The sequence below is a fragment of the Cryptomeria japonica genome, chromosome 11, assembly GCF_030272615.1.
Source record: "Cryptomeria japonica chromosome 11, Sugi_1.0, whole genome shotgun sequence".
NCBI lineage: Eukaryota > Viridiplantae > Streptophyta > Pinopsida > Cupressales > Cupressaceae > Cryptomeria > Cryptomeria japonica.
In genome coordinates this window covers 204371758-204377757 of record NC_081415.1, presented here as the reverse complement: position 1 = coordinate 204377757, position 6000 = coordinate 204371758, and the positions used below count along the sequence as shown (strand labels likewise).

The 6000-nt window shown below is 29.9% G+C and overlaps 1 non-coding gene across 1 annotated transcript; it reads right to left on the bottom strand.

Moving 5' to 3' along the window:
• Nucleotides 1-1720: 1720 nt before the first annotated feature.
• On the bottom strand, nucleotides 1721-1792 carry TRNAH-GUG (transfer RNA histidin (anticodon GUG)). Its single transcript has one exon. It is a non-coding gene; the product is annotated as a tRNA-His (tRNA).
• Between the last annotated feature and the right edge of the window lie 4208 nt (nucleotides 1793-6000).

Below are 6000 nucleotides of genomic sequence, written 5' to 3'. Positions count from 1 at the left end.
TTTCACCTATTGTAAGGTAGAAGAATAATATGTATGGCTGTGACTCTTTAAATCCTCTAACGGTGGTCCCGTCTTCAAATGTAATTTTGTGCTATAGGAATTCATTTACTGTTCTATCTAAGGGAACTCATCGTGCTCGTCACCATAATTAGTCTTTGCTTGCACATGTATATGATGTGAATAACACTTCATGCCTAAATCTAGCTCATTGTTGTTTCCAATTTTGCATTGAGTTTGACACTCTATGGATCATTCCAACATTTTGTAATAGATAACTTATAGTTTTGTTTGACAGAAAATATGGACTGAGATAAAATAGATAAGGAGATGTTTAACAATGTAAGTAACTTATGCTTTTAGCCCCATCTGAATATGTTATATAGTTTTAGCCACAGTTGAAAATGTAATTGATCGATTTGTGCACATAGGATGGCTCCACATGCAGCCAAAACCATCCCAGATGAGCTTGTTTCAATTTTTGGATACTAGTTTTCTGTTTTCCTCCAACCAATGCCATTGTTTGTGATTGTTCACTATTAATTAATAAGAACATATCTCTAGGCATCACAGATTCACAAAGTAATCTTATGTTTTCTCTAGAGAGTGGCATAAAACTTTGGAAGTTCAAATGGCATCATATGAGGTGCCAAAAGAGGATATTTTACTTGTGCAGATGATAATTGTTCATATGAATGTGCATTGCTCAACTTCATATTACTACATTTTTTAAGACTTGTTACTCCTAGGTGATTGAATTGGCAAGAGGAATATCATGTTTTTGTATGTTGTAGCTACTACAGCTAGCAATGTACTCAGACTGCAGTCAGTCGAGTAATTGAAGTTCTTAGATCCTTATGTTTTACTTGTTACCCATATTAGTATCAAATGCATATTGCGGCTATTCACTTTGTTCTATCTTTATGAAAACTGTTTCCTAAATTCATTTTATATTTTTCTGTTTACTGGCTCTGTTTTGGACATCTCAGGGCAATCTTTTATTCTTCATAGATCTGGAATTTTCCAGTGTGAGAAAAAGCATACGTCGGCTAGCAAGGAAGCGGGCATTTTCAAAGCACAGCTCAAAAGTGATTTAAACTTTTGGATTGTACTCTCAAGAATTCATTCTTCTCCGATAGTGTATGATTATGGTTGTAGACTATATTGGTATTTTACTTGCTTTCCATGTTTGCCTAAATAATGGTGTTCCTACATTTCTAAATGTTGGTGGTATGAAAATTAAATTATCACCAAATAACAGCAAATATTATCACCCACAGAGAAACTACCAAGAAAATGAACAAAAAATAAAAGTCATGAGCAATTAAAGTTTGAAAACATACCTTGATCCAAACACTAGCACCCAATGTTTTTCCCCATGAAATTAGACCTAAGATAACCTTGACATAGCACAAATCAAGCCAGGCTATTGGCTGTTCAAACATATGATTATTAACTGTTTAATGCAAAGCCTTGCCAATAGTTCCATGGTGGGCATGAACTAATAAATATGACCTCTTTTAAGTACTAAACTCAAATATTTTGGTGTGCTAGCCAATAGACAATATTTAATATGATAGACATAAGTAAAAGGTCAGATTTGAATTTTAGTGATTTTGTCTACCGATCAGCGATGCCAATTGTCAAGCAAGCAAGAAATCGCTTCGCTTACCATAAATGGAAGCTCAGTTTCAAATTAAAAGTGGAAAAGGTTTACGTAATGTGTGGCTGCTGGGATTCGAGCCCAGGTCTCCACGGCCACAACGTGGAATTCTCACCACTAAACTACAGCCACGAACATGTAAACCAAACATTTATTTATATAATAGAAACAAGATCGCTACTCCCTGCGGTATCTTCTACATGTCTCTTTTTTAAACAGTTCATTATATAAAAGTATAATATTTTTTTTTTTAATTAAAGAAGGTTAAATAAGTATAACATGTAAATGTTTAAATCATGGCAGGTAGGAAATTTCAATTGTATGTTTAGGTTTTATTTTTATATTTCTAAAAAGAAAACTAACTTTCTTACAAATAAGAAGTTACCATCTTATAAAATGAGTATATAGTGTCATATTTTTTAAAGCATTAAATTGAAGTATATTTCTCATGCTTTTGTTCATCGTAATGTTTCTATGACGAACAAATGAGAGAAAGATGAGAAATGATGGAAAGAGATGCAAATGTATGTATTTAAATACAAGCACATAACATCAAATCATGCAAACATGTGTTTAATTTGCTCATAACAAATAGTAGAAAAAACAAGAGTAGGCTAAATTTGAATTTAAAATTAAAATTTCAAGGGTTACGTTAATAATTACATGGTCGATTGGATAGCCCACAAAATGACTCGGAAGATATAAATGGTTAAGCTAGGATAGGTTACAAATTTAATAGAATAAATGTATTGGAATGTGTATGTGTATGGGCATAGTACAAATAAAAAAGTATGGAATATATATGTATTGGGATAGATAAAAGGCTAGGGGAATAAACCCAGATTCACACAAGATTACTTTATTCATCAATGTTAACATATATTAGCAATCACTTCATAAAATGTAATTATTATGTCTATAGATAAATTGATGAGTTAGTTTGATTAGTATTTTATTGCTTTTATTAAAATCATCTTAATTTTTTTTGACTTATTTTAGTTATGCATTTAGATTAGTAATGTTTGAATATCGTGTATGTCATATTGTAAAGGCACGGATATGCATTAGAATAATAAAAACTAAATCTATGATGTGGATATTACTTATATGTCTCACTTCTCATATGTGGGAGGTTTGGACATACAATAGATCATTAAAGATTATATTCAACTAAAAGTGTTACCAAAATAAATCAACCATATCTGAAACTCCAAATGACCAAAAGAGGATTAATTGGTGGATACAATATCTTGAAATTTCTAATGAGGAGCACCTAATGAATGTTTAGTACAACAATATTCAATCAATGGTCATGTTGGTAGCAAAATTGACACATGCAACATAGATAGGGTGAAGGTCATCTTACCTCTCTTGAAAAAGATAGTTAATCCTTAAATCAGTTACCTTCTAAGGTCACGGGGGAATTTTCCACTCTCGTTGTATAGTTGAGTTGTCAATGCTGACTATTTGTTCAAGGGGGCTACTAGTTATTCACTCAAATGAGATCAATGTCTAGCCTATATCCTATTCCATTGAGAGGATGTAAACAAATGGACAAAAATGAAATGGGGTTACAATAAAAGAAGAAAAGTACATATATTATTATCTTGATTTATTAACTACCAAAGAGATGAATCAAATTGAAAATATTGAGATCAATTACAAACACAATCTTAAACATTCATCGTGCAAGGTTCAAGGGATTTTAATGAAATATAAAACATGTTTTTAATTTCTAATTACCATTTTCACATTTGCATCATAAATGAATTTACAAAATTCATTCAAGTACATTTATCTCTTAATAAATGAATAAACAAGATCGATAAGTAAAGTACCATACCCATGTATGATAAAAAATCTAAATTTGTAGGAACCATTTTGTTTGTTTTAATTTCTTCTTTCAAAATCCAATTACAATCTAGAAAATGCTACACTAGATTTTTGGTGAGCTACTATTTGAGAATAGTTTTCAACTAATCTAGAGTTCATAAATTAAAATTCTATGAAAATCACTAAATGTGAACCTCCAATGTAATTCTTCAACCTCTGGATACTTTAAAATGAGTTAGATTTTATAATTTAAAGAAAAAGAAGGAAAATTTATCTTTCGCAAAAGACATGCAAGAATGGTCTAGTTTGTTAAGCATGTAAGCCATTCTTAAAAAAGGAGTTTCTATTTTGAGCCTTAGTTTACTCATTTTCACCATTTGAATTTACAGAAAAATATTTGAGATAAAAAACGTGAAACTAAAGAATAAGGTTCACTTTATAATTTTATTGACACACTTTTACAAACAAAGAATATAAATTATTTGGAAAGAATATTCCCTTTTCAAAATTAATTTGTTGCATACTTTTTTTGTTGCTATCATTGAAATCTATGAAATTGATGAAGCTCTTGAACGCTATTGGATGCTAAGAGGGGGGTAAATCAGCATATACAATTTTTTTAAATAGAATTAACCTTTTTACTTATCATTCATTCCATATACTTTATGCATGAAAGTAAACAACTAAAATCACACAATAACATCAATATTTATATGTCGAAAACCCAAATAGGGAAAAACCATGGTGAGAGATATCTCCCTATATGAATAACTGAGTTACAATGTTTAGGCCAGAGGCTAAGGAGTCCACTACCTCTGAAATGACTTGCAAAACTAAGGCACACAACCTTAGGGAAAGATACAAAAGAGACTTGTAAACACTAAAGAACACTTCTTCATGGCAAGATATGATACTCTAGATACAAAAAAATCAATAAAGTTGAACTATAGAGAACCACATGGGTATGTACAGGATCATGGTGTACCAAAACAGGCCCTTAAGTGGCAATGAAATTTCAAAAAATCAGAGTTATGCAACTTGACATGAAAAATTGAATAAGTTATGAACATAATTTTTTTTAAAAAGAAAGAAGAGAATCTATAGAAAATTGAATGTAGTTTCTAATCTACTAGTTGTTTTTTGAAAAAAAAAATACTATTTGATGAAAATTTCAAATTTCAATGCAGTAGTACAAAAATTTCAGGAAAAAGATAAGAAGTAGGTGTATATCTAACCACCCTAATCACAATAAAATCATAATATTTTTTTATAATATTTATAATATAAGTATTAGACTCATGTTCGGATGTGACACCTATTTTTTTATAATTTTTTATAAAGTAAATAATTGTTTATGAATTTTTTACTACAACTTTTCAGAAATTCAGAAACTCCTATGTCTGACCACCTTAACTTGGTCAAAACCTTATAAAATTCATTTAAATTTTTTTTTTCCCTATAGTAGATGAAGCATAGGATGTGACGCATGTTTTAGATTCAAAAAATGTTATGCATTTTGAAAGTTATGAGTATTTTTCAATCAGTCTATCAATCAGGACTTTTGTCAGAATTCAATTAGAAAATAAATAATAATAATTTATTAAAGTCAAAATAAGACAAGCCTTATATTGTTGGAAAGCTGAGCACATCCTTAAAAAACCCTTTTCATTTTATCAATTTTGGCTATAAAAAAAGTCGCCAGCCACCAGTGTAAAGTTTGGAAAATTAAGGAATACTGAAAAACCCGTTTTTTCAATTGACTTTCTAGGCTTGTCACTTCCAAGCCAAATCCCAAAGAAAGCCCTAACCAAAAGATGGAGGAAAAAATTTATGTTTTAAAATCAGATATCCATTAAAATCGGATATTCGTTTTTGAAAAAAAAAAAAATATATGTTAGTAAATTGGGCATAACTTTTGCATTTTATATCAAAATTTTGATTTTTTATAGGTGTTGGTAAGGTAATTAAGAGCTCTATGATATGGAATAGGTATATTTTCAATTATTTGTTTTAAAAAATAATTATAATTCATTTAAATTCATCCTTCATTTTTAAAACATAAAAAACTCATGACTTTTTCATATGATTTCCCTATTGCATGTATTTTTGTAATAATCATCTCCAAATAAACTAAATAAGTAATTAATTAATAATATAAAATTTATGAATTTTATTGAATTCAATAAATTTTGATAAAACATGTTATCTATGTTTGTTCCTTTCTCCACCTCTCTCCTAAACCTATCACTCCACCTATTTGTTTCTTCCTCCCTATCTTTTGTCCATAGTTATACATCTCTCTATAGACCTATATCTCTAACTATCAATGAATACCTCATTAAATCTCTCAATCTCTACAAGGTGCTTATATTTTTACCTCTTCATAATTTCCTCCTCTATGTCACTCTCTCTTCCCTAAGATCTAGACTAGTCTCTCTACATTTCCTTCTCATCTCTAGCAATAAAATTCAGAGGGGACAAGGAGAGGCATAGGGAAATATCAAAAA